At 40.0% G+C, this 26,667-nt stretch overlaps 2 long non-coding RNA genes across 2 annotated transcripts; one reads left to right on the plus strand and one right to left on the minus strand.

The window, feature by feature from the left end:
* Nucleotides 1–572: 572 nt before the first annotated feature.
* Nucleotides 573–20,009, minus strand: LOC134809643 (uncharacterized). The gene is made up of 5 exons (XR_010155907.1): nucleotides 19,984–20,009; nucleotides 19,735–19,757; nucleotides 16,714–16,774; nucleotides 1,262–1,313; nucleotides 573–1,106 (listed from the first exon to the last, which is right to left on the minus strand). It is a non-coding gene; the product is annotated as an uncharacterized LOC134809643 (long non-coding RNA).
* Nucleotides 19,951–23,705, plus strand: LOC129143567 (uncharacterized). Its single transcript, XR_008547199.2, has 4 exons — nucleotides 19,951–20,346; nucleotides 21,256–21,450; nucleotides 23,512–23,569; nucleotides 23,663–23,705. It is a non-coding gene; the product is annotated as an uncharacterized LOC129143567 (long non-coding RNA).
* Nucleotides 23,706–26,667: the final 2,962 nt, after the last annotated feature.

A 26,667-nucleotide genomic window follows, 5' to 3' on the forward strand; every position in this document is an offset into this window, starting at 1 on the left:
ATAAAAATTAATAATATATTTGCTACTAATATTTGTATAGACATGTCTTAATATGAAAAAAGCAATGTACACATATAATTTAAATGTAATATAAAGACTATATAGGGCAGACCAAATATTATCATAAATAGAGCAGGACCATATTTTGAAACATCACCATTAAGTAGAAAATTTTGTTAGTAGGTGCCAAAGTGATAGATATTAATTACAGGTAAGAAAATTAATTTTCTTTTAAATGTTTTATGTGTTAATTACTTTCATAAAAATTGTACAATCCCAAGTGTAGATTTGCTCACTTTGGCATGAGAAGAAACTACTGTGGATGTGTGTGTTGAATGAGAAATGTGTTTCTTTAGCTCAAACGTTTTGTTCCATTTTTAGCAACAAGAAATAATTTCTCCTGACAGATTATACCTGAGATAAAATGGAATTGTTATGAGGAAAACTTTTCCATAGCTGTATATATACCTAAAACATATTTATCAGTGAAAAGGCTGCTTTAAAAATGTTATACACGGTATTTTCATTTTCATTAATTGCTTTAGTGTGGAAGTAATTCACTAGGAAGCATATGAGATGTTCTCTCTCCCAAGACTCTTTTAATTTTATGGAAAGCCACATACAATGTTTTACAAAAATTATATTTTTTTAAATTTAGGAGAGAAAAAAAGGTTTTTTCATGTCTGTTTTACGACTTGACAGTATTTTGACTGCCTAGAAGCTTTGAATATCCTGTGTATGTTGGCTAATTTTCCAGCTTATAAGTCTGATCCTTCCCAAGGTAGAAGCCAGAAATTAAGTTCTCAACCTCTCTTAGAGTTGGGATAGAGGCACGTGACTTACATGTTACCAATTAAGTATATACATGCCAGTTTTTGACTATAAAACTACAAATTGAAGAAACAGATATCATGCCCGCTCCACTTCTGTTCTGGTGGTTTCACATCTATCCAGTTTCTGAAGACCTCACCAGCAAAAATTTTAGTGTTATTAGCCAAAATCCAGTGTGTTGTCTGTTGCCAAGGGTTACTGAAGCAGTTATGAAGTGTGATTTTGATTTTCTTCTTTGATTCATAGCCTGGTTTTCTGTCTGATCTTCAAGATTGCTTGAGAGAGAAGAATGGGAATTTCATTGAGTATATAATTATTTATTGTATACATCTTACTTTTTTTTACTGTATTCAGAGTAAACATATTCCCATTCACTAAATCACTTGTGAATATATAATTTTAAATAACTGCACAGTATTTCCCATTTTACCTTTCAAATCTGTGTTTCATCTTTTTCACACTGCTTTCTTTCTGGAGCTAATCTGTGTATATGAAATAAAACAGCTCCTTAGATCTCTGGTTTCAGGTGGGTTTGGACAATGGGGAACTAGGGTAAAATAGCAGAGAAAGGAGGAGGCCTGAAGTCAGGCATTTGTATTCACCTTGTTCCTTCTTACTGGATTAACTCTGATTGGCTGCTGCTCTCAAGGAGAGTCACTTTTCATCCAGATTTTGTTAATTACTCCTTATCCACTCCAGCCCGGACATTGCATTCCTTATGATTTCTTGTCACACACTTAGATCCTCTTCAAATAGCTTACATTTGTGACAATTATGTGTTTTCTTTAGGGTCTCTGACTGGAGCAATATTCCATTGTAGAAATATATCATAATGTATGTCACTATTTTCCTAGTGCTTTACATTTAGGATTCTCTTGATTATTTTAAATCTAAACATTGCTGTAATTAGATACTAATATATAATTCTGATGGTTGTCTCTACTTATTTCTTAATTATATTTTCTAATTGCTGCTACGCAGAGACTCTGACTTTTTTTTTAGTATGGATCTCTTACATTCACCTACATTGCTAAAATCTAATTAGCTGTAATAGTTTAGCTGTAGAATTTCCTGAATTTTTATGGAGACAATCCTATCAGCTGTAATTAAAATTTTGCGTCTTTCTTTCTAATATATCTACTTTCCATTTATGTTTCATATCTTATTGCATTGTCTGGGAAATTTAGTAACATGTTGATTATACTGTTTTATTTTAAGTTAAATTGTACATCTTTATGGGGCACATGTGCTATTTTGATAAACATACAATGCATAATGATCAAATCAGGGTATTTAGGATATCTATAAGCTCAAACATTCACCATTTCTTTGTGTTGGGTACATTTCAAATCTTCTCTTCTAGCGATTTTGAAATATACAACATATTATTGTTAATTATAGCCACCTTGCTTATTCCTTATATCTAACTGTATTTTGTATCAATTAACCAATCTCTCTATACCTCCCCTACTCCAAGCTGTTTTAATGGGCATATTTTCTTCCTGATTTCAAAGAGACTGCTTCTTAATTTTACCACTAAATATAAGCCATTGCTTTAGCATACATTTCTAGATGTTGAATTATTCAAACGGTATAAATATTTTAAAGCTTTTTGGAATATATTATGAAATTTCTCTCCAGAAAATTACAACATTTTATACCATCATCAATAGTTCCTGACAGTGCCTTGACCCACATAACCTTGCCAGCATTAGCTGTGAATTAGATATATTTTGTTATTTGCAACTAGATTACCTTTCTCTGCTTCACGGCCACACTTGAACCCTAATTTACCACAAGAAAAACAATAACAAAAAGTAGGAATAAGATTCTGCTGAGAATTGATCGAGACTATTGCCCTTGTCGTTAGCTGACAGCATATCCCATGTGCTTTATTTATGTATTTATTTATTTATTAATGTTTGAGACAGCGTCTCTCTCTGTTGCCCAGGCTGGAGTGCAGTGGTGCTGTCATAGCTCACTGCAGCCTCATCTCCCAGGCTTAGGCGATCCTCCTGCCTCAGCCTCCCAAAGTGCTGAGATTACAGGTGTAAGGGACTGCGCCTGGCCTCTATTTACTTTAAAATAAAGACAAATATTTTTATTTTCTAAATTTATGAAATCAGATTTTATACGTTAAAATATTTCTAAAGCATTTTAATCATTGGGAACATTTTTTTCTTTCACATAAAGGCCCTTAAAATTTAGAAACCACCCCTAAGCTTAAGGGTATTGTTTTTCTCTAACATAAACACTGGATACTTTAAGAAAATAAAATGAGAAAACCAATTTCACTCTACCTAGTACACACAGTTTTCTAAAGTGAGGTGTTTGTCCCCTAGCTGCATAAATGTAAGTCATAAAAAATATTAAATGTTGACAGTTTTACTCCACCTGAAATTTACATTAGGTAATCCCTGGGCTATAGAAGGTACAATGTCTATGACAGAGCTCATTAAAAACATAGATATAAAACATATACCTGCCTTTTGTCTCAGAAGGCTGCATGACTTTTATCTCATCCCATAAATAATGGAGGCATCAGCACATTTATCTGCACACAATAACAAATCCCATCCTCTTGGTAATTGTAAAAACACTGAAGCCTGTTATTGACCTTGTGCAAAATATAGTCGTGGGATAGAAAGACAAAGAAACTTTTTGTCTGTCTATATCCACGTCTAAAGCCCCATCACACACTTTGAAAACCATTAAACTAAAAGTCAATGATGTGAAAAGGAGGAGGAAAAATATATTATTGAATAAAGCAAAATAGACAAGTTAAATCAAAAGATGCATCCATCCATACCATGTCACTCAATGTCCCTATTTTCTTTGCTGAAGTTTCTGAGATATTTGCATTAAAAGAAGGCTGAAATCTTCAGATCTCAAAGCTCTGACTCATAGTGTTAGTTCTCAAATTTTTTTTAATTCTCACATTCTTCTACTGTGCTTACGTATTTTGTAAATGGATAGTCTGTGGATATGTTTTTAAGGTACCTTTCCTATATTGTTAGAGTACACATTTTCTCACGGAATTACAGTGAAAATGGTTAGCAGCTATTTACTGATCACCATTTGAAAATATTTATATCCACATCCTAATCTCTGCCAGTTTCCCTGGGCTGGGCTCAAGAACTACAATGCTCTGCATTGCCCTGTGCATTACAACTAGATGGCATGATAAATGATAAATCATGAGTTCCTCCAATGAGCAACACACAGTAATTATCATAATAGTTCAGAGAAGGGAGAGACAAAGGCAGACAAAGGCAAGCCACAGCAGTGACAAGAAGTCCCTTAAGAAAGGTAGGTTTTAGTGGAATCTTCAAGGATGAGGTTGAATTGATGGAAAAGACAACAGAAATATTTCACAATGGCCAAGAAAGATATGCATTATTGTTTTAGTCCATTTTCACACTGCTATAAAGAAATACCCAAGACTGGGTAATTTACAAAGGAAAGAGGTTAAATTGACTCACAGTTCCACATGGCTGAGGAGACCTCAGGAAACATACAATCATGGTGGAATGCAAAGGGGTAAGCACGCACATTCTTCACAATGCAGCAGGAGATAGAGAAACGAAGGAGTAAGTTCCAAACACTTATAAAACCATCAGATCTCGTCAGAACTCACTCACTCTCATGAGAACAGCATGGGGGAAACTGACCCCACGATCCAATCATCTCCCTCCCTCAAGACATGGGGATTACAGGTCCCTCCCTCCCTTAAAATGTGGGAATTATAGTTTGAGATGAGATTGGTGTGGGAACACAGAGCCAAATCATATCATTTTTCCCCTGGCCCCTCCGAAATCTCCTGTTTTTTTCACATTTTAAAACCAACCATTCCTTCCCAACAGTCCCCAAAGTCTTAACTCATCCCAACATTAACTCAAAAGTCCAATTCCAAAGTCTCACCTGTGACAAGGCAAGTCCCTTTCACTTATGAGCCAGTAAAATAAAAAACAAGTTAGTTCCTCCCAAGATACAATGGGGGCACAGGCATTGGATAAATACACTCATCCAAATGGGAGAAATTGGGCAAAACAAAGGGGCTACAGGCCCCATGCAAGTCTGAAATCCCACAGGGCATTTCATTAAATCTTCAAGCTGCAAAATGAACTCCTTTGACTCCATGTCTCACATTTGGGGTATGCTGATGCAACGGGTAGGCTCCCATGGCCTTGGGCAGCTCCTTCACAGGCTGCCATTGAGTGTCTGTGGATTTTCCACGTGCACAGTACAAGGTGTCAGTGGATCTACCATTCAGGGATCTGGAAGATGGTGGCCTGCTACCCACAGCTCCACTAGAACCCCAGTGAGGACTCTGTGTGGGGGCTCCAACTCCACATTTCCCTCCCATGCTATCCTAGCAGAGGTTCTCCATGAGGGCTCTGCCTGTGTAGCAGACATCTACCTGTATGTCCAGGCATTTCCATACATCCTCTGAAATCTAGGCAGTGGTTCTGAAACCTCAATTCTTCCCTTCTGACATTAGTGGAAGCTGCCAAGGCTTCCATATGTTGGAAACAATGGCCCAAGCTGTATCTTGGACCATTTTAGCCACACCTGGATGCAGTGCACCAAGTCCCAAGACTGCACAAAGCAGCAAGGCCCTGGGCCAAGCCCATGAAACCATTTTTTCCTCCTAGGCCTCCAAGATCTCTAACATGCCTTGGAGATATTTTCCCCATTGTTTTGGTGAGTAATATTAGGCTTCTTATTACTTATGCAAATTTCCGCAGCTGGCTTGAATTTCTCCCCAGAAAATGGGGTTTTCTTTTCTATCACGTCATCAGGCTGCAAATTTTCCAAACTTTTATGCTCTGCTTCCCTTTTAAACATAAATTCCAATTTCAGATTATCTCTCTCAAGTTCAAAGTTCCAAAGATCTCTAAGGCAGGGGAAAAATGCTGTCAGTCTCTTTGCTAAAGTGTAGCAAGAGTAACCTCGGCTCCAGTTCCCAAGAAGCTCCTCATCTTCATCTGAGACTACCTCAGCCTGGACTTCATTTTCCACATCATTATCAGCATTTGGGTCAAAACCATTCAACAAGTCTCTAGGAAGTTCCAAACTTTCCTACATTGTCCTCTCTTCTTCTGGGCCCTCCAAATTGTTCCAACCTCTGCCTGTTACCCAGTTCCAAAATTGCTTCCACATTTTCAGGTTATCTTTGTATAAGTACCCAACTCCTTGTACCAATTTACTGTATTAGTCCATTCTCAAGCTGCTATAAAGAAATACCAGAGACTGGGTAATTTATAAAGCAAAACATTTTAATTGACTCGCAGTTCCACGTGGCTTGTTGGAGGGGCTCAGGAAACTTATAATCATGAGGCAAAGCCAAAGGGAAACAAACATTTTCTTCACAAGGCAGCAGGAGAGAGAGAAATGAAGGAGGAACTTCCAAACACTTATAAAACTATCAGATCTCATGAAAACTCACCATCACAAAACAGCATGAGGGAAAGTTCCTCCATGATCCAATTACCTCCCTCTTTTGACACATTTAGATTACAGATGCAATTTGAGATGAGATTTGGGTGGGGACACAGTGCCAAACCATATCAGGTACCATTAGGGAGACGTTTATGAATCTAATATGTATTCAAAAGACAAGATAATGGATTTACTTGGAGGAAAAAGGGATGTGAGTTTGGATAGGGAGCATAGTAAACAATTATTAAAAGTCTTCAAATATAGGCTAAATAGTTTAAACTTGATTTGAGAGGTGAAGGTCACCAAATATTTGGAATAAGGGCCTCAACTTGCATTCCATAGCAGATACCACAATTTGATCAAAGCTCTTCATCTCCCTGAAGCCAGGTAGAACCTAAGACTACTTAATTGTTGATGTAAACTATCAAAATTGACTCATAATGTTAATCTCTTTTGCCATGCTGGATATAGGTAACCATTTTGAGCCATAAAGGAACAGAAGAACACAGTTTTAAAGAATGACCCAGGGTGAAGCCCAGTTAATTAAAATGTTTATGAAATAATCCAGACAATGGATCCTGAGAACATTTAAATTAAAAGGGCAGGATCTAATGGCAGACATGCTGAAAGATGAAGCAGAGACAGAGGATTCACTTATACCAGGCTAAAGAAAAATCCTTTCATTTAGCTAAAATAAATAATTCAGCTTCAAGCTATTCAATAAACATTTGTTAGCAATCTAATATATGATAGTATAGCGCTAAAGCATTTACAAACTTTATCTGAATTAATTCTTGTAAAATTAGTATTGATTTTCTGTTTCATTGAGATCATCATGTCTTTTGCGGAAACATGCGTGGAGCTGGAGGCTATTGTACTTAGCAAATGAACGCAGGAACAGAAAACCAAATACCACGTGTTCTCACTTAAAAGTGAGAGCTAAATGATGAGAATTTATGAACACAAAGAAGGAAATAACAGACACTGGTGTCTACTTGAGGCAGGAGGGTGTGAAGAGGAAGAGGAGCAAAAAAGATAACTATTGGGTACTGGGCTTAATACCTGGGTAATGAAATAATATGTACAACAAACCCCCGTGACACTTGTTTATCTATATAAAAAATCTTCACATGTACCCCCAACCTAAAATAAATTTTTTAAATCAGGAATGGCTCAGAGAAATTATGAAACTTGTTCAAGATCCCATATCCTTTCAGCTCTATCACACTTCTGAGAAGAGATGAAACATGAAAAAAATTACAGCCTAGTTGAATTTACATTTAAAAATATTTACTAGAAATTATACCATAATTAGAAGCTAGCACTACAGCAAGTTTAGCATGAAATGAATATTTTATTACTTTTTATTTTGAGAGTTAAAATTGTTCTTAGACTCTAAATAGAAAAAAATCTGTTAAACTTGATAGCAACAAACTTGCTGACATCAAACTTTATTTTTAAGACTAATACAGGATTGAAAAAAATACCAACTTTATTTAATACATAGGAGTGGGATATATCAAAGGGAATGATGCAAATTATTTGCAGAGTCCTTTTTAATTTCTATGGTGACACTTATTTGGATGATTCAGAAAAAAAATTGAGAATTTTTAGTTGGGTATTTTTGTTATTGTTTTTGTTATTTTAAGTAATTGAGTTAATATTATATATTTTAATCAAACAATTGTCAATTCTTCAATTCACAGTGCCTGAAAATGTGCTCAATAAATATTAACTGACAAGGCAAGACATTGGGCCATAGATAGTATTCATTGTTCTAGCAAAGATAATTATCCAAGCAGCCAAGTGTCATTTCTTTTTTCAAAATTCTACCGTGTCTCATTATTTACTCAAAGTAATTGCCCAAATCCTTACTAGGAAGGAACTCCAAGGTCTGACTCCACGCCCACCCTCAACCTTTCCCTGACCTTATCTCCATCTTCTGTATCCCTCAGTCTCTTCAGTCCAGTCACAATGGCCTGCCTATTGTACTCAAAAGCCCACATCAGCTTGTTCTTTATGGTTTTCTTTTCCTATTATCTCTTCCTGAAAGTTCTTCCCACCTTATTTCCTCCTACAAGTCTTCACTCAAATCTCATCTTATCAACGAGTCCTATGAAAAGCACTCTATTTAATTTTCCAACCAGCTGCCACCTGACACATCAATTCCTTTTCCCTTGTTTTCCTTCAATTTTTTCTGCAGCACTTACCACTTTTTAACATATGTTGTTTACTCAATAATTACATTTATTTGTTATTTTCTCATTATAATTACAAGTTCAATGAAAGCAGAAACCTTGTCATTCTTGATTGCTGCTATATCCCAAGCAGCTACAACAAGTTATATAGTCAATAGTTTCTGAAAGAATGAATGAATAAATAATAATGATAAATAACAATGGTTAATGCTATCTGAGAGCATTTATTTGCCAAGAACATTAAGTGTTAAATTACCTACTAGTATGATCACATTTTTTTCATTTAAGCCTCATAACAATTGTTTAAGGGGATAAAAATTTATAGTAAGTAATAGGCTACAGGTTTCCTAACCATAACTGGTCATCTAACCCAAGTCTCCAGACTCCTGCTTCATATTGCTATGGCTGAAACATAGAGAAAAACATGTTTACTCTGATTATAGTTAAGACATACCAGCATCCAACAATGAAGTCATAGCACATGGAATGTATTCACTGCAGAAGAAAAAATTCTTTTGTGAAGCATGTTGGAATTTGATCAAAAATCTAAATTTTGATTCAAGATTGAAATTAATATGCTACAGCAATACTTCTAAGAAAACAAAAAAAATCTTCCTAAATTATTTGTTGTTCTACTAGGGGCAAATTATGATTGGATTTATAAACTAAAAAATTTTTCAAAGACATATGTAACTAATTTATATGAACTCTTTTACACTCAAGTTGTACAATTATTTTTTGTAATACCTCTATTATACTAAAGTAAATTACACTTTAATTCAAAAATATTTCAATGATTAAATATTTTGAAGTTTCATTTTGGATACCTATATAGCTTTTCTGTCATATTACTAATATATTATAACCTTCTTTTTGCATTGCTGAAATCAGATGTCAGAGGTCACTTAAGAAGGCTTTAAACATGCCAACCACATGCATTATATTCCAGTAAGCTTAGAATCCCTATGCTTCTTCAACTGCCTAATTATAATCAAGTATTTTCAAATGCAATCTTATTTTGAACACACCTGAAGATGAAATTGTAGCAAATAAGAAAAATTCTCCAACTTATCAAAATCTCTACCTATAAAATTTTCTCTGTAAAAGCAAATGAAAACAACTAGGAAAATGTATATTTTAATTCAGCGCAACTGTAGCTGTGACAAAATGGAAAATGGCTCCCCTATGAAAGGCAATCTCTTTGTTAAAGTGCTGACACGCCAAAGATAAGTTACTTATTGTTCTTTTACATTAAAAAAATAATTATTTCAAGGAAATAAAAACAAGGTAAAGAGGCTGCATTACATAAAACCAATGAAGACAAAGATACTTTACAAAACCATGTGTGTTCTATGGTGTTCATTAAAGCAAAAGCACTAGGTTTCCTGTTTTGATAACTCAGGACATTTATTATTGCAGTTTGGAAGGCTACTCCTTTACTTACATAAGGAGGGTGTGCCATCATAAGAACACTTTGGGGAGACTGCTAACAGGACCACTTTTCTTCATGTATCTTTTTTCTCATTTTAAAACACTGTGGTAAAATATACATAGTATAAAAATTTTAATGGTACAATTCAGTTAAGTATATTCACATTGTTATACAACCATCTTTTTTTTCCTTTACACCTACAAATAAAACATTATCATTCTGCCTGCTTTATCAAATCTTGTTCATCCAAGTCACACATTAAGGAACAGATTAGGGTTGGGAAGAAATTTCTTAGGAAGTTCCAGGACTTCTAATTTATGTTTCCCAAGTGAAGTGCATAATACAAGACCATTGAAGGGCCTGGGAATTCAGACCGCTTTGCCTGTTTCTAATAATAGCTGTCATTTTGTTTTGTTTTGTTTTGCCTTGTTTCTGTAAATTTATGTCTACCTTATGACCATATCCCAAAGTACGTTCCTTGGAGCATCAGTTGTAGGGGTGTCCATAGGTGTTACCCAGAAAAGGAGTATATGATCAAACAAATTTAGACCCACTCGATTAAACGTTGTCCTTTCTGCAGAGTTTCTTAGAACTTCTCATACACTGGTGGGCATTGTGGCTGTCTAAGTCAGACGGGTGGCCTGCAGGTTTCACAAAGATCTTGGACCACTGAATTCTGTTATTGCTTGAGAATATTTTAAAACTATTTTGCAAAGGAGTACACCTTGGAAAACATGAGATAACAGTTCTATACCTCTGTCATTTTCATTATTAAAGTATTTTTTGGCATGAAAAACTTCTTTTTAAAGAAAACATGTGGTTTGATGTTTCATCATCTTGGAACCTTCTGTCACTTTCCATATCCACCACCTTGTGCTAAACTGTCCACCTGTTCACCGCAAAACTCCTCACCTTTTTGCCATTTGTTCACTCTGCCCAGTATTTTTACTTTCAAAGTTTTACCTCCTTTCACAAGAGGTTATGTCAGGAAATATACAATCGAAGTGAGAAGGAGAAAGAAATTCATTACATAAGTCTTAAAGGAAAAAACAGAAAATCCAAAGCATACTGAAAGAAAGCCTTGCAAGAGAGGAGGCTCAAGAGCTTTATGTCATAGCAGGACACCAAGAAAGTTCTAAGAAGGCCATATCAGAATGCCCTCTGCCAACTTTCAACCCCAGGATTAACACTTCACATGCATTAGCAGAGAGAGATAAATCAATGCTTTTCATGTTTGGTGCTGTATCTGTTTTGTCCCCTACCCCAACCCCAATCCACCACTGCTTTGAAGAACAGGTTGACCTCTCCAGATTCTGGGAGGAGATCAGTGTATTCGGTCTGCTCTGACTGTGGATGAGGACAGGTCCCAGACTCCAGCCAGTGCCTACTAGTTAGAGCAGAGCACAGCAGCTACCCAGCATGGCCTACTTAAAATTGCTGGTCTCCGTATTAAATTTTGGTCTCCTGCGAAATCAATATTGAGGCACCAACATTTAATAAAAAGGTTCCGGGTATTTTTAGCAATATTTATTTACAGTTTGTGCTCTGATAGGCAATGAACCAACTCCATCAGCATTGGGAAGGCTTTCATTTTGTGAAAAGAAGTCAAAGGTATTTGTACATGGATACTAGGATCAACAATCTCTTTAGCCAGGACTTCCAAAACAAAGCCCCTGCAAGTGCCAATCTAAGCCCATGGGAGTGTTGGAAAATGGGGAAAATGCCTTCTTTAGATAATCGTGGTGGTGGTTGGTCAATATCTTAATTGTTGAGACCATTTGCCCTATGAAAGGCAGGAGGCTGGTAGTGGGAGTTTTCTGAGTTCATTTTTTTCCTCAGATCTTCTCATTTCCCTGAAAATTGCTAAAGTATGGTTTTTGGCTCCTGCAGGGTTCTCTCTCTCTCTCTGTCTCTTCCCCGCTGACTCCCTCCTTGCCTTAGTCCCTCTTTTCTGCTTACTAATCCCCCCTCATAGTTTCAACAAGAAGCACAGTTACCACACTAACTTCTGCAGGAATCCAGGAAAACAAGCTGTCTAAAGGCAACATCTGCCTCCGACCCTATAATATAGTCCTCACCACAGATACATGTTATGGGTTGAATTGTGTCCCTCAAAAAGATATGTTGAAGTCCTAACCTTTGGTGCCTGTAAAGAGGACCTTATTTGGAAATAAACTGTTTGCAGAAGTAATCCAGCTATAATGAGGTCATACTAGATTAGGGTGAGCCCTAAATCCAATAACTGGTGTCCTTATAAGGAGAGGGAGAGATTTAGAGGTACAGCTTAGACACAGAGGGGAAATGTTCATGTGAAAACAGGGAAAGAAATCAGAATGATGAAACTATAATCCAAGGAACATCAGAGCTTGGTGGCAATCTCTGGAAGCCATGAAGAGTCAGGGCAGATTCTTCCCTAGAGCCTTCAGGGGAAGCGTGGCTCTGCTAACACCTTAATTCCAAAGTTCCAGCCTCTGGAACTGTGAGAAAATAGAGTTGTGTTGTTTTTTGTTTTAAGCCATGTACTTTGTGGTAATTTGTTACAGTCGTCCTAGGGAACCACTGCAAGTGAGTACAAAGGTCTAGCTGTTTGCCTGGGAAAAGGAAGATACAATATGGGAAAAATAAAACTGAGATTAACATCCTAATAACTTACCTGGCACACAAGGAAGTCCAAGCAGGAGGAGAATAGCATTGAACAGGCTATTAGTAACTGTTGTTCATTCATTGTACAAATACATATTGAATGCTTCTCTGGGCCTGGAAGGTAAATAAGACAATGTCTTTACCCTGAAATGGGTCAAGTATAACGAATATTGAACAAACACAGGGCCACATGATTTCCATAAGTGCATAGGGGTGCCATAGAGATAGGGAAAAAGAGAACTTGATGAGAACGTGAAGGTCTGGAGAAGGCTTTTTATTTTTTTTTATTTTTTTGCAAGAAAATAAGACTTCAGATGGAGTTCTGCAGGATGAGCAGGCATTGTCCAGGGAATAATGGTGTACAGGACATCTGAGGCAGGGCACAGGATAAGCAATGTCAAAGGTGTAATACAGCACATTACGAGCCACTGTGTATTCTTGGGCAAGGGGACTAATGGAAAAGAAAGGCCTCTAGTGGCATTTAAGGACTAGGATAGGAAATGCATCTTGTGTCTTGCTAAGGGCCCAGAGCTGACCCTATAAAAGATGAGAGCTAATGATGACTTTTAAGCTAAGAGGTATTATGGTGACATTTTTATTTTGCACATGTCACTTTGGCATAGAAGATAAAGTAGATAAAAGCAAGGCTTCATGCATAAGAATTTTTCTTGGAGGCTGGGTGTGATGGCTCATGCCTGTAATCCCAGCACTTTGGAAGGCCGAGGCGGGCAGATCACCTGAGATCAGGAGTTTGAGACCAGCCTGGTCAACATGGAAAAACCCCGTCTCTACTAAAAATACAAAAATTAGCCAAGCATGGTGGCGGGCACCCATAATCCCAGCTACTTGAGAAGTTGAGACAGGAAAGTCGCTTGAACCCAGGAGGCAGAGGCTGCAGTAAGCCAAGATCTCGCCATTGCACTCCAGCCTGGGCAACAGAGCGAGACTCTGTCTCAAAAAAAAAAAAAAAGATAAAAAGAAAAAAAAAGATGGTTAAACACTTCATTTTCTTCTAACAGATTCATCCACGTGAGCTCTACTCATCATAATATGCTCAAAGAACAGACTGAAACTTCAGGAGATGGAATGCCAATTTTCTCAGTGCCAATTATTGATTCTAAGAGCTCCAACAGCACTTCTTGTGGCAGGGAGCCCTGGGTCACCAGAATGCCCAGGTGTCTTTGTACGTCAGGCTTTTGTGATTTGAGACTTGATGGTGGCTCTGCTCCACATCGATCACAAAGGCTTGTCCAGTGCTCTCAGCGTGTTCATCTATCCCTGTGCCTTCAGAGGAATGTCATCTATGACATTAATATTCACTTGCCTCCTAGCTAACATTCACGTGGAGTCATGATTTCTTTGCTTACTCCTAATTTTTCTGGACTTACAATGTCTTGAAAAGCCAGGTAAATGGCTCTCCCTGCTTTGTTCATTAGATACAGAGTGATGTTACTTTCACTAAATACAATTTTTCTGAGGCGATATTCTCATTAAGTCCCAATCTGCTCTTCTCACACAAAGGATACTCGATCAGGAGAAGCTGCATGCAGAGTAAAAGGGTAAATCAGTCATCATCTATATGATTTAAGCTACAATAACCTACATACAACCTCAAATTTAAGAAGAATATTTTGCCTTTTGTTAATACAATGCCTGGAATGCAGTGGTGTGATCTCAGCTCACAGCAACCTCTACCCCCTGGTCTCAAGTGATCCTCCCACCTCAACCTCCAACGTAGCTGGCATTACAGGTGGGCACCACCATACCCGGCTAATTTTTTTTTTAATTTTTTGTGGAGACAGAGTTTCACTATGTCACCTAGGCTAGTCTTGAATTCCTGGACTCAAGCGATCCTCCCACCTAGGCCTCCAAAAAATGCTGGGATTACAAGCATGAGCTACTGTGCCCAGCCTGTAAAAAAATTTTTTAAAAGTAATATTGATAAAAGAAATGTCCATTAGTGAGAACTCATGTATGTCAGTGTTAAAAATTCAAGTCAGACTTGCTTAAATGAAAGGAATACCTTACCTTACTTATAACTAAAAATTCAAGGGTTAGAAATAAAAAAAACTGAGTTTTTAAAGTTTTAATTATGTCTCTCTTTTCTTTTCAATTTCTTCATCTTTGCATGCACCTTCTTTATTTGTTCATTTGTTTTTAGAGACAAGGCCTCACTCTGTTGCCCAAACTGGAGTGCAGTGGCAAGATCACAGTTCACTGCAGCTTCAAACTCTTGGGCTCAAGCAATCCTCCTGTGTGAGCCTCCCAAGTAGCTGGGACTACAGATGTGAGCCACCAAATCCAACTCACTTTTTTTGTTTGTTTGTTTGTTTTTTGTAGACACGAGGTTTTGCTATGTTTGCCAGGCTGGTCTCAATCAAACTCCTAGACTCAAGTGATCCTCCTCTCTTGGCCTTCCAAAGTTCTGAAATTACTGGTATGAGTCATCATGTCTGGCTTCACCTTCTATGTTATTCTTTTGCATTGTGAAACTGTTGAGCCATATAGGTGCAGTCATAGAAACTATTCTTCCCCAGTTGAAATTATCCCAGTTTAAAGGCTAGAAAGAAAGCATCTCTCCCCATGTAGCCATCTCTGAAGTCTCTGAAAAGCATTGTGATTGTCTATTTTGTTCTGCATCTGTTTCGGAGCCAATCACTATGGCTATATAAGGAAGAGAGAGTAATTAACTATCCTATCAAAGTATTTGGACTGAAAGTAGAGACATCCTAAAAGAAAGGGAATAATGTTACCAAGGAAGATATCAAGTGCTGAATTGAGAAAAAGAAAGGCAAAGAAAGGGTTTATTAGTGCTCTGAATTCCAACTAAAGGAAGGCAGAACTGAGAGAAAGTGGAAATTTCTCCTAGCAATGTAAACTCACAGGGAATACAGGCAAACAAACCAATGGGGCATTCTACAACAATATAGACTGTGTAGAATTCTTACTTCCAATCAGAAGTTTCTAATAAAGAAATTAACCTTGCTGCTTTTCATCCAAACTAAAATGTGTGTGTGCAGACATTCCCCCAACACAAATCATATTTAATATATGGAATAAAATCTCCAGGGATAAATGGTTTCTCTAGTTTTGTGGGTAAATAATTCTTTATCCTAATAGATAAAGAATTTTGTTTTATCCATTAGGGATTGCTGTTACTCTTTAACTCTTTTCTAAACTTAGCAAAAATATAAACAAACAAAAGCAGAAATGCACCAGTTTTTGCTTTCTTTGGGAGATCTTCTCACTTCCAGAAAAAGATATCTCTATCCTCCCAATCTCCATAATTCTTAGTTTGTACCATTCATAAGAGACTAAAATGGTTCTATTTTGAATTTGAGTTAATGATGACATTTTTACATATCCTGTTTGTAAATTTTTTGAGTAACATCTACCTAAAAGACAATAGCATAAATAGCTAATTTTGAGCAACTTCTGTGGTCAAGTTATATACTACTTATGTGAGTGTGTCTGGCTTGAAATACATCTATGAGATAGATTCATCTAATTTTAAGATGACAAAGCTGTGGATCACAAAAGTAGACTAACTTGTCCATGATCAACTGCTAATGAAAGACATATCCAAGATCCGAATCCCCAAAAGTGTTGCTCCAAAGCTCCTGAAATAGTCTGAAGGGGGTATGATAAGAGAGACACCAGTTCGATGTGTACGGCTGTCATTCAGGTGACAGAAGACAGTGGCTTAGACTGTGAGGATGGCAGAGAAATGGAGAAAATGAGATGGATTTAAGGATATTTTAGGATGGCATCAACAGATCTTCATGTGAAGGTTAAGCTCTGTTCCATCCACCAATGTTTCAGTCTTTTGGAAGTAGTTAGGAAACATGCTGTGGAGGAGAGGTGGAGAGTGGAAGAGGTAATAAGGCTGCTTAGAGTATTTACACCTCTTCCACCTCGGACTCTCTCCTGAAAGTCTCAGGTAGTCATTATGTTAAGAGCACACGGGAACTTATGAGAGAGGGAGCACTTGGATGTGCGACTCCTTCAGGGCTCAAAATGAGAGGCAGGGTATTGGAAAAGGAGACTTTGAGGATGAAGCAATTAGTCATGTTGAGATAAAGAACTCCAAAGACAGGAGAGAAGTTTCCCCATTAACTGTAATGCCAAGAAAACTGTGAGTCATTGGCCACTCCCTCCAATACTTGCCTGTCACATTCACATCGGTGTTGCCTATGAATATGTAGATACTCTCAGGAAATGTGTAACCCTTTGGAGAGTGAATGCAAATTTAAACTCATATTTTACTTGTTGGAAGGCATTCATCACCTTAAACTGTATTAATGAATACCTAATCAAGGTTGCAGAAATCTTGTTAAATTTTCAAAACCAAAATTAACTTTCATAGGATGATGATAACCCAGTCATCCATTAAAGTGGTCATAATTGTCTATCAGTCTAGTGTCACTTTAGTACCAGAGAAAGGCCTAAAGTTAAATGGTTTCTATTCTGGGGACCATTTTCAGATTTGAGTTGAGAAAATAATATAGAATAGAAGAATTTGAGGTCTGTGTGTACCAGACTAAATTAAGTATTTCCAGCAACAATGCGAATGTAATCTATTTCCTTCTGTATATATATTCTTCCCTCTCTAATTTTTTTCTTCCCTCCCTTCTTTTCTTCATTCTTTCCTTTTTTCCTCTTTTCTTTTTTTTTTTTTACTTTCCCTCTGTCTCTTTGTTACTCTATTCTTCCATTCTCCTTTAATAGTTAGAAAAAAGAAAATCTGTATTTTTCCCAAAATAATCCAGCAGAGGGCAAATGTTCTTTGCCTGAATTTTATAAACCTGAATGAGAGTGAATTCTGAAGCCCTGCCTTTCTCTTTCAACATGAGGCAAATACTAGATATGCACACTTACCTTGGTCCCTAAATGTTCTTTCTTCTCTCGCAGTTCTTTCTAGTTAACAAGACCATGGTGAACACACTAAGAGATAATGATCTCTCTTTTTTATATTAACCTGTTTGTTATTTCTAAATAAAAATGTGCTCTATTAGACATATTTTCAAAACCAGTTAAAAATGAAGTAATCTCCATGTCTAATTTTATGTCTCTATAAAACTCCTTTCCCTAAATGTGTAAGTAAGCATCAAATAGTAAAGTTATAAACCTCTTTGTCTTGTAAACAAGGAGACAAAAAGCAGCATTAAAAATGTAGTTGTATTAAAGCTCATAAAAGTTATGGCTCAATTTTAATTGGTGTAGTGTGGCCACTTTGTATTTATGTCTGTGAGCAGTAGTTTTACCCTATGCAGAAAATGTTTCTGGAAGATACACTGTGGACTTACTTGTGAGCTTCCTGTTGGCTTTGGATTAACAAACTTCTCTTCAATCTTTAAATGAGAGAAAATGTAGCATACATTTGTGTTACTCATTTTTAACAAAAAGAATAAAAAATTTAACCTATTTGGAGTAAAATCTTTTTTAAGATTCAATATTTAGTCTATTGATACCTTAGAAGGCTTGCTTCAATTCAAAGTGCTTGTTTCTAGAGCTTTGGTAGTACTGTTTTCTTAGTTATTTGTCATGTAGATTGATTGGTTGCTTGGTTGATTTTAATTTTATGAATAGCACACAAATGCAGTGTCTTCAATTTTTTTTTTTTTTGAGACGGAGTTTCGCTCTTGTTGCCCAGGCTGGAGTGCAATGGCGCAATCTCGGCTCACCATAACCTCCTCCTCCCGGGTTCAAGCGATTCTCCTGCCTCAGCCTCCCTAGTAGCTGGGATTACAGGCATGCACCACCATGCCCAGCTAATTTTGTATTTTTAGTAGAGATGGGGTTTCTCCATGTAGGTCAGGTTGGTCTCGAGTTCTCTACCTCAGGTGATCCACCCGCCTCGGCCTCCCAAGGTGCTGGGATTACAGGCTTAAGCCACTGTGCCTGGCCCAGAGTCTTCAATTTTTATTTTATTTTATTTATTAATTGATTGATTTTTGAGACAGAGTATCACTCTGCTGCCCAGGCTAGAGTGTAGTGGCACAGTTTCAGCTCACTGGAGCCGCCCACCTCCTGGGTTCCATCAATTCTCATGCCTCAGCCTTCTGAGTAGCTGGGATTACAGGTGGGTGCCACCATGTCTAGGTAATTTTTGTATTTTTAGTAGAGACAGGGTTTCACAATGTTGGCCAGGCTGGTCTTGAACTCCTGACCTCAAGTGATCTGCCAGCCTTAGCCTCCCAAAGTGCTGGTATTACAAGCATAAGCTACCATGCCCAGCCAGTGTCTTTAATTATTAACTTAAGAGAAATATACAGTGTAAAGCAGAAGTCATTCATTCATTCATTCAACAATAACTGCTGAGCTCCTACATACCTACAAAGTACTGCCTCTGCAATGCTTATCCTGGTAAGGATGTGAAGATATGGTTCTTTTGCCCATGAAGCTTTTGGTGTGGAAGTTTCTCTTCACATTTTTTCCTCAATTATCAGTTTAGTGCAAATTATTTCACACCATTTGATATCCATTTTTATACATATATGCCTTTTAAACATATATGTGTGTGTTTTCACATAAGTGGAATTCAACTATTTATGTTGTATAATGGGATTTGGTCTTCCCTTGCCCCCAGGCAAAACCTTGGTTAACTTAGTTTACAATACTTATGGTCACTTTTAAATAATACGAATAGTATAGATTTAGAAAGTACAAATAGTGTACAAATAGTACAGAGTTGGAAAGTATACTTTTTCATTTGATTATCAAAATGGCAAAGTTGTTTTCGAGTACGGTAGAGGGAAGCCTTTAATGAAGAAAGGGGTGTGGTTGGCTTTTTCATGCTTTGTTCTACTCTTAGAAGTTTTGTTCCTTCCCCTGCTTTGCTGACATTAGTTCTGGTCCCGGATGATGTTGGGTGAATAGCGGAGAGAGAAGGATGACAGCTAAGGGGTGGTGAAGAAAGTTCTTAATTGATATGATTCAGGAGAGGGGCAGCGAAGTGCTGAGTAGAGAAGGGCAGGATCCCTGACAAGGGCTCCAACCTCGGGCCTGTGCCCATGGACCTAAATGAGGACAGGCATTTCTGTTTTTGCCGACCAAATGTTGCCTTTTGGCCCCCCATCCTGTGGCCATAAAAACCCGAGACTGTAGCGAGCAGACACACAAACAGCTGGACGTCGAGAAAGAGCACACGGACAGACACCAGCAGACACCAGCAGGCCATAGACAGACCGAAGAACAAAGGAGACGTCGTTCTCTGCGCCTGCGCCGGCGCTGCGGGCCTCTCTGCGCCTGCGCCGGCGCTGCGGGCCTCTCTGCGCCTGCGCCGGCGCTGCGGGCCTCTCTGCGCCTGCGCCGGCGCTGCGGGCCTCTCTGCGCCTGCGCCGGCGCTGCGGGCCTCTCTGCGCCTGCGCCGGCGCTGCGGGCCTCTCTGCGCCTGCGCCGGCGCTGCGGGCCTCTCTGCGCCTGCGCCGGCGCTGCGGGCCTCTCTGCGCCTGCGCCGGCGCTGCGGGCCTCTCTGCACAGATTTCGGCAATACCACGAAGGCAGAGCAGCGTTTTCCGCAGCACAGGCCCGGGCGGGCGGGCAGGCCGGCGGCACCGCGAGGGCGGAGCTGCGTTCTGCTCAGCACAGACCCGGGGGAAACCGCGTAGGCAGACCAGTGTTCTCCTCAGCACAGACCTTGGGGGCACCGCCTCGCTTTGGGAAAACTCGGGACCGCAGCGACGGTGAATAAAATGCTTCCTGTTTGCAGCCCTGAATAATCAGGGTCAGAGTCCAGTTAGAAGGGTTCAGTGTGGAAAAAGAGAAACCAAAAGCCCCCATGAATCCTGCGCATGGAAGGTGAGGCGACCGCAGTGGGAGGTCTACATCGCAGCCTCAGAACACAAACGCAGCATTCCTAGTGCAGACATGACACCCAAAATATGACACCCCCATTGCGGATATGACGAGCACCTGTAATGATAATGCACTGCCTCAATACAAAAATATTAATATAAGATCGGCAATATAGTAATATATTAATATAAGGGTTAGGGTGAGGGGTGAGGGTCAGGGGTTAGGGTGAGGGTGAGAGGTGAGGGTTAGGGGTTGGGGTTAGGGTTGGGTTGGGGTTAGGGTAGGGTTGGGGTTGCGGTTGGGGTTGGGGTAGGGGTTGGGGTTGGGGTTAGGGTTGGGTTGGGGTTGAGTTTAGGGTTAAGGGTTAAAGGTTAGGGTTGGGTTAGGGTTAGGGTTAGGGGTTAGGGTTAGGTTGGGGTTGGCTTAGGGGTTAGGGTTTAGGGTTAGGGTTACGGTTATTGGTTAGGGTTAGGGTTACGAGTTAGGGTTAGTGTTCGTGTTCGGGTTGGGGTTGGCGTTGGGGTTTGGGGTTAGGGTTGGGGTGGGGGTTATGGTTAGGGGTTGGGGTTGGGGGTTGGGGTTAGGGTTAGCGTAGGTTTAGGGTAAGGGTAAGGGTTAGGATTAGGGGTTAGGGTTTGGGGTTAGGGTTAAGGGTTAGGGTTAGGGGTTAGGGTTTAGGGTTAGGGTTAGGGTTATTGGTTAGGGTTAGGGGTTAGGGTTTGGGTTCGTGTTAGGGTTCGGTTTAGGGTTTGGGGTTAGGGGTTAGTGGTTAGGGGTTAGGGTTAGGGTAGGGGTTAGGGGTTAGGGGTTAGGGTTGGGGTTAGGGTTAGGGTAGGGTTAGGGTTAAGGTGTTAGGGTTAGGGTTAGATTACAATTTCTAACCTGTTTTATTTTGTTTTTCTTCTGAGACAGGGTCTCCCTCTGTTGTCCAAGGCTGGAGTGTAGTAGTGCTATCGCAGCTGACTGCAGCCTCAACCTTCCAGGCTGAAGCGATCCTCCCACCTCAACCTCCCACGTGGCTGAGACTACACGTGGTTGCCACTATGCCCAACTACTATTTGGAATTTTCGTATACATGGATTCCAGAGGGGTGACAGCGAAACATGAGTAAGCATGGATTTTGGTATATGCAGAGATGGGAGGCTGGAACTAATTCTGCATGCTGAGGAACGACGACTGTATGTGTTTTTACAATTACGCTGTAGGATACGTACTGTTGCATAGCCTTGAAAATACAAATTTTTAATTGAGTGGAATAATAATAATATTGCTAAAAGTAGCAGCTGGCCAGGTGTGGTGGCTCACACTGGTAATTGCAACACTTTGGGAGGCTGAGGCAGGAGGATGGCTTGAGGCCAAGAGTTTGCGATAGGCCTTGGAAACAAAGGGAGTCACCATCCCTACAGAAAAATACATGAATTAGCCTAGTGTGGTGGCATGTTCCTGTAGTCCCAGCTACTTGGGAGGCTGAGGTGGGAGGATCACTTGAGCCCAGGGAGGCTGAGACTGCAGTGAGTCATGATCAGGCCTCTGCACTCCAGCCTGGGTGACAGAGTGAGACCCTGTCTCAAAACAACAAAAAAGTAGCCGCTAACATCAACTGAACTTTTATACCACGTGCCTATTGATACCATTGTTTAATTTCTTAGAACTGTTTCTTATTTCACTTACCAACTCTGTCTTCAGTTACTCCCAGATTTTTACTGTGTGTGTACAGATGACCGTTTGTTTAGATTGAATTGTCTCCCCAGAAGTAAGATTACTGTGAGTCATGGTGAATGGACATTCTCATTACCCTTGATGTAAGTTGACAGGGTTTTGAGTGCTTCCCAGCTATAATCTTAGCACTTTGGGAGGCTAAGAGAGGAGGATTGCTTGAGGCCAAGAGTTGGAGGAGGCAGTATGGCAGTATGGTGAGACCCTGTCTCCACTATTTTAAAAAATTGACAGGCTTTACCCTGGAAGGCTTATACACAATTTAAACACCCCTCATAGTATAAGAAAGTGCCCATTTCACTGCACCTTTGCCAGCACAGGGTATTATAATTTAGTAAGTCATTTTTTGTTTGATTATTTTAAATAGATAAAAGACCTCATGTTACTTTACTTGTCACATTTCAACATCTTTCCTTAGCTTATTAGCTGTATCTCTTTTCTGCCTGTAAGTGGTTGTTGTTGTTGTTTTGTTCTTTGAGACAGGGTCTTGCTCTGTCACCAGGCTGGACTGTAGCGGCATAATCATGCCTCGCTGCAGCCTTGACCTCCCAGGCTCAAACTTCAGCATTCCGAGTAGCTGGGACTACAAGTGTGCACCACCACTCCCAGCTAACTTTTTTCTTTTTTTTTGGATAGAGACAGGGTCTCACTGTGTTGTCCAGACCGGTCTCTAGCTCCTGGCCTTAAGCAATCCTCCTGCATTAGCTTCTCAAATTGCTGGAATTTCAGGCATCAGCCACCATGCCTGGCCTGGGCTAGTCCCATATTCTCTAGAGTTGTCTTTACTTTGTGCTAGCCAATCTCTCATTGTGCTGTTCACCTGTTATAATGAATAATTCTCTGTATTAAATTTTACCACTTTAAACTTTTGAGTGGTTTATGCTTCCTGATTGGACTCTGACTAATATGTTAGGAAGGGTCCCAGGAGGTAAACCCACACAGATGGGATTTGGGCATAGGTTTGGTTTCCCAGGGGGCAGTGCTGAGCTCTTTGCCAGTGGGAAATGGGATGCTGGTGACTTCCAGTAGGTGACCTCACAGTGACTCAAGCTACCACTTACTGTTGATTGTGATGAAATGCCAGCTGAGGCACATGCCTTAGGAGCTAAGTGGTTTCTGCCCTTGACCACTGTGAAGACTGTTTTGGGAAGGGTCGCTTTGGATGCATTGAGCAGGGGTCCCCAACCCCTGAGCCATGGAGCCGTAGGGAGCCACACAGCAGGAGGTGAGTGGTGTCCAGTGAGGGAGTGAGGGAAGCTTCGTCTGTATTTACAGCCACTCCCCTTTGCTCACATTCCCGCCTGAGCTCCACCTTCTCAGATGAGCAGCAGCATTAGATTCTCATAGGAGAACGCACCCTGTTGTGAACCGTGCATGTGAGGGATCTAGGTTGCGCTGTCCTTATGAGAATCTAATACCTATTGATCTGTCACTTTCTCCCATCACGCTCAGGTGGGACCATCCAGTTTCAGGAAAACAAGCTTAACACGCCCACTGATTCGACATTATGGTGAGTTCTATAATTATTGTATTATATATTACACTGTAATAATGGAAATAAAGTGCCTAATAAATGTAAATGTGCTTACATCTTTTGGCCCAGCTCCTACCTCCCGGCAGCCTCTCCAGGCCCAGAACTTTCTCCATAAGTTGAGGTAGCTGGGACTGTAGGTATACATGACGATACTTGGGTAATTTTTAAATTGTTTTGTAGACATGGGGTCTCACTTTGTTGGTCAGGCTGGTTTCAAACTAATGGCCTCAAGTGACCCTTCCACCCCTGCCTCCCATCCTCGAGGTATGTGCCACCACAAGGAGCACTTGTTCAATTTTCTAAAAAAAAAATTTCTAAAGTAAGGCTGTGGGATGATGGCAGGAAGATAAAAGAAAAGCAGAAGAATAAGTTAAAATGACTTATTCACACATATTCTTTTGACAGCAAGAAGAACTTTTAGTATATACATTCCTTACAAACAAACAAAAGGCAGATAAACAATGTTGTATAGGAACTTCAACACACACTGTACAGTATTCCCACTTTGCTGACATAAGTTATGGAAATTTCATAGTTTACTTGAGTGTCGCTACCAGTATTTTGCTTCTCTGATGATTTTTATCAACTTCCTCATCTGTTAACTTCTCTCCAAGGTATGTCATGTCACGACATACTGCCGCCGCACGAACATGGCCAGTGTCTTCCTATTCAACATGTAGAATGCTTTCCTAATTTCTCTTTTTACTCTCTGTCTTTGTGTTCTGAATTTTCCTTACTTTTATTGTCAGAAACTCCAGAAAGTCAATCATACTACTTTATCACGATTTGCTTTATTAATTTATACTTTGCTTATATGGAATTTTGCCCAACAGACCTCATTACAGTTTCTAACCTGTTGTATTTTGTTTTTTTTTCTGAGACAGGGTCTCCCTCTGTTGTCCAAGGCTGGAGTGTAGTAGTGCTATCGCAGCTGACTGCAGCCTCAACCTTCCAGGCTGAAGCGATCCTCCCACCTCAACCTCCCACGTGGCTGAGACTACAGGTGCTTGCCACTATGCCCAACTACTATTTGGAATTTTCGTATACATGGATTCCAGAGGGGTGACAGCGAAACATGAGTAAGCATGGATTTTGGTATATGCAGAGATGGGGGGCTGGAACTAATTCTGTATACTGAGAGACGACGACTGTGTATGTTTTTACAATTACGCTGTAGGATACATACTGTTGCATAGCCTTGAAAATACAAATTTTTAATTGAGTGGAATACTAATAATATTGCTAAAAGTAGCAGCTGGCCAGGTGTGGTGGCTCACACTGGTAATCGCAACACTTTGGGAGGCTGAGGCAGGAGGATGGCTTGAGGCCAAGAGTTTGCGATAGGCCTTGGAAACACAGGGGGAGTCACCATCCCTACAGAAAAATACATGAATTAGCCTAGTGTGGTGGCATGTTCCTGTAGTCCCAGCTACTTGGGAGGCTGAGGTGGGAGGATCACTTGAGCCCAGGGAGGCTGAGACTGCAGTGAGTCATGATCAGGCCTCTGCACTCCAGCCTGGGTGACAGAGTGAGACCCTGTCTCAAAACAACAAAAAAGTAGCAGCTAACATCAACTGACCTTTTACCAGGTGCCTATTGATACCATAGTTTAATTTCTTAAAACTGTTTCTTATTTCGCTTACCAACTCTGTCTTCAGTTACTCCCAGATTTTTACTGTGTGTGTGCAGATGACCTTTTGTTTTCATTGAGTTGTCTCCCCAGAAGTAAGATTACTGTGAGACATGGTGAATGGACATTCTCATTACCCTTGATGTAAGTTGACAGGGTTTTGGGTGCCTCCCAGCTATAATCTTAGCACTTTGGGAGGCTAAGAGAGGAGGATTTCTTGAGGCCAAGAGTTGGAGGAGGCAGTATGGCAGTATGGTGAGACCCTGTCTCCATTATTTTAAAAAATTGACAGGCTTTACCCTGGAAGGCTTATACACAATTTAAACACCCCTCATAGTATAAGAAAGTGCCCATTTCACTGCACCTTTGCCAGCACAGGGTATTTTAATTTAGTGAGTCATTTTTTGTTTGATTATTTTAAATAGACAAAAGACCTCATATTACTTTACTTGTCACATTTCAACATCTTTCCTCAGCTTATTAGCTCTATTTCTTTTCTGTCTGTAAATGGTTCTTGTTGTTTTGTTCTTTGAGATAGGGTCTTGCTCTGTCACCAGGCTGGACGGTAGTGGCATAATCATGCCTCACTGCAGCCTTGACCTCCCAGGCTCAAACTTCAGCATTCCGAGTAGCTGGGACTACAAGTGTGCACCACCACTCCCAGCTAACTTTTTTCTTCTTTTGGATAGAGACAGGGTCTCACTGTGTTGTCCAGACCGGTCTCTAGCTCCTGTCCTCAAGCAATCCTCTTGCATTAGCTTCTCAAATTGCTGGAATTTCAGGCATGAGCCACCATGCCTGGCCTGGGCTAGTCGTGTATTCTCTAGAGTTCTCTTTACTTTGTGCTAGCCAATCTCTCATTATGCTGTTCACCTGTTATAATGAATAATTCTCCATATTAAATTTTACCACTTTAAACTTTTGAGTGGTTTATGCTTCCTGATTGGACTCTGACTAATATGTTAGGAAGGGTCCCAGGAGGTAAACCCACACAGATGGGATTTGGGCATAGGTTTGGTTTCCCAGGGGGCAGTGCTGAGCTCTTTGCCAGTGGGAAGTGGGATGCTGGTGATTTCCAGTAGATGACCTCACAGTGACTCAAGCTACCACTTACTGTTGATTGTGATGAAATGCCAGCTGAGGCACATGCCTTGGGGGCTAAGTGGTTTCTGCCCTTGACCACTGTGAAGACTGGTGTGGGAAGGGTTGCTTTGGATGCACTTGAGCAGGGGTCCCCAACCCCTGAGCCATGGAGCCGCAAGGAGCCACACAGCAGGAGGTGAGTGGTGTCGAGTGAGGGAAGCTTCGTCTGTACTTACAGCCACTCCCCTTTGCTCACATTCCCGCCTGAGCTCCACCTTCTCAGATGAGCAGCGGCATTAGATTCTCATAGGAGAACGCACCCTGTTGTGAACCGTGCATGTGAGGGATCTAGGTTGCGCTG

Source organism: Pan troglodytes, chromosome 2 (assembly GCF_028858775.2).
Source record: "Pan troglodytes isolate AG18354 chromosome 2, NHGRI_mPanTro3-v2.0_pri, whole genome shotgun sequence".
Taxonomy (NCBI): domain Eukaryota; kingdom Metazoa; phylum Chordata; class Mammalia; order Primates; family Hominidae; genus Pan; species Pan troglodytes.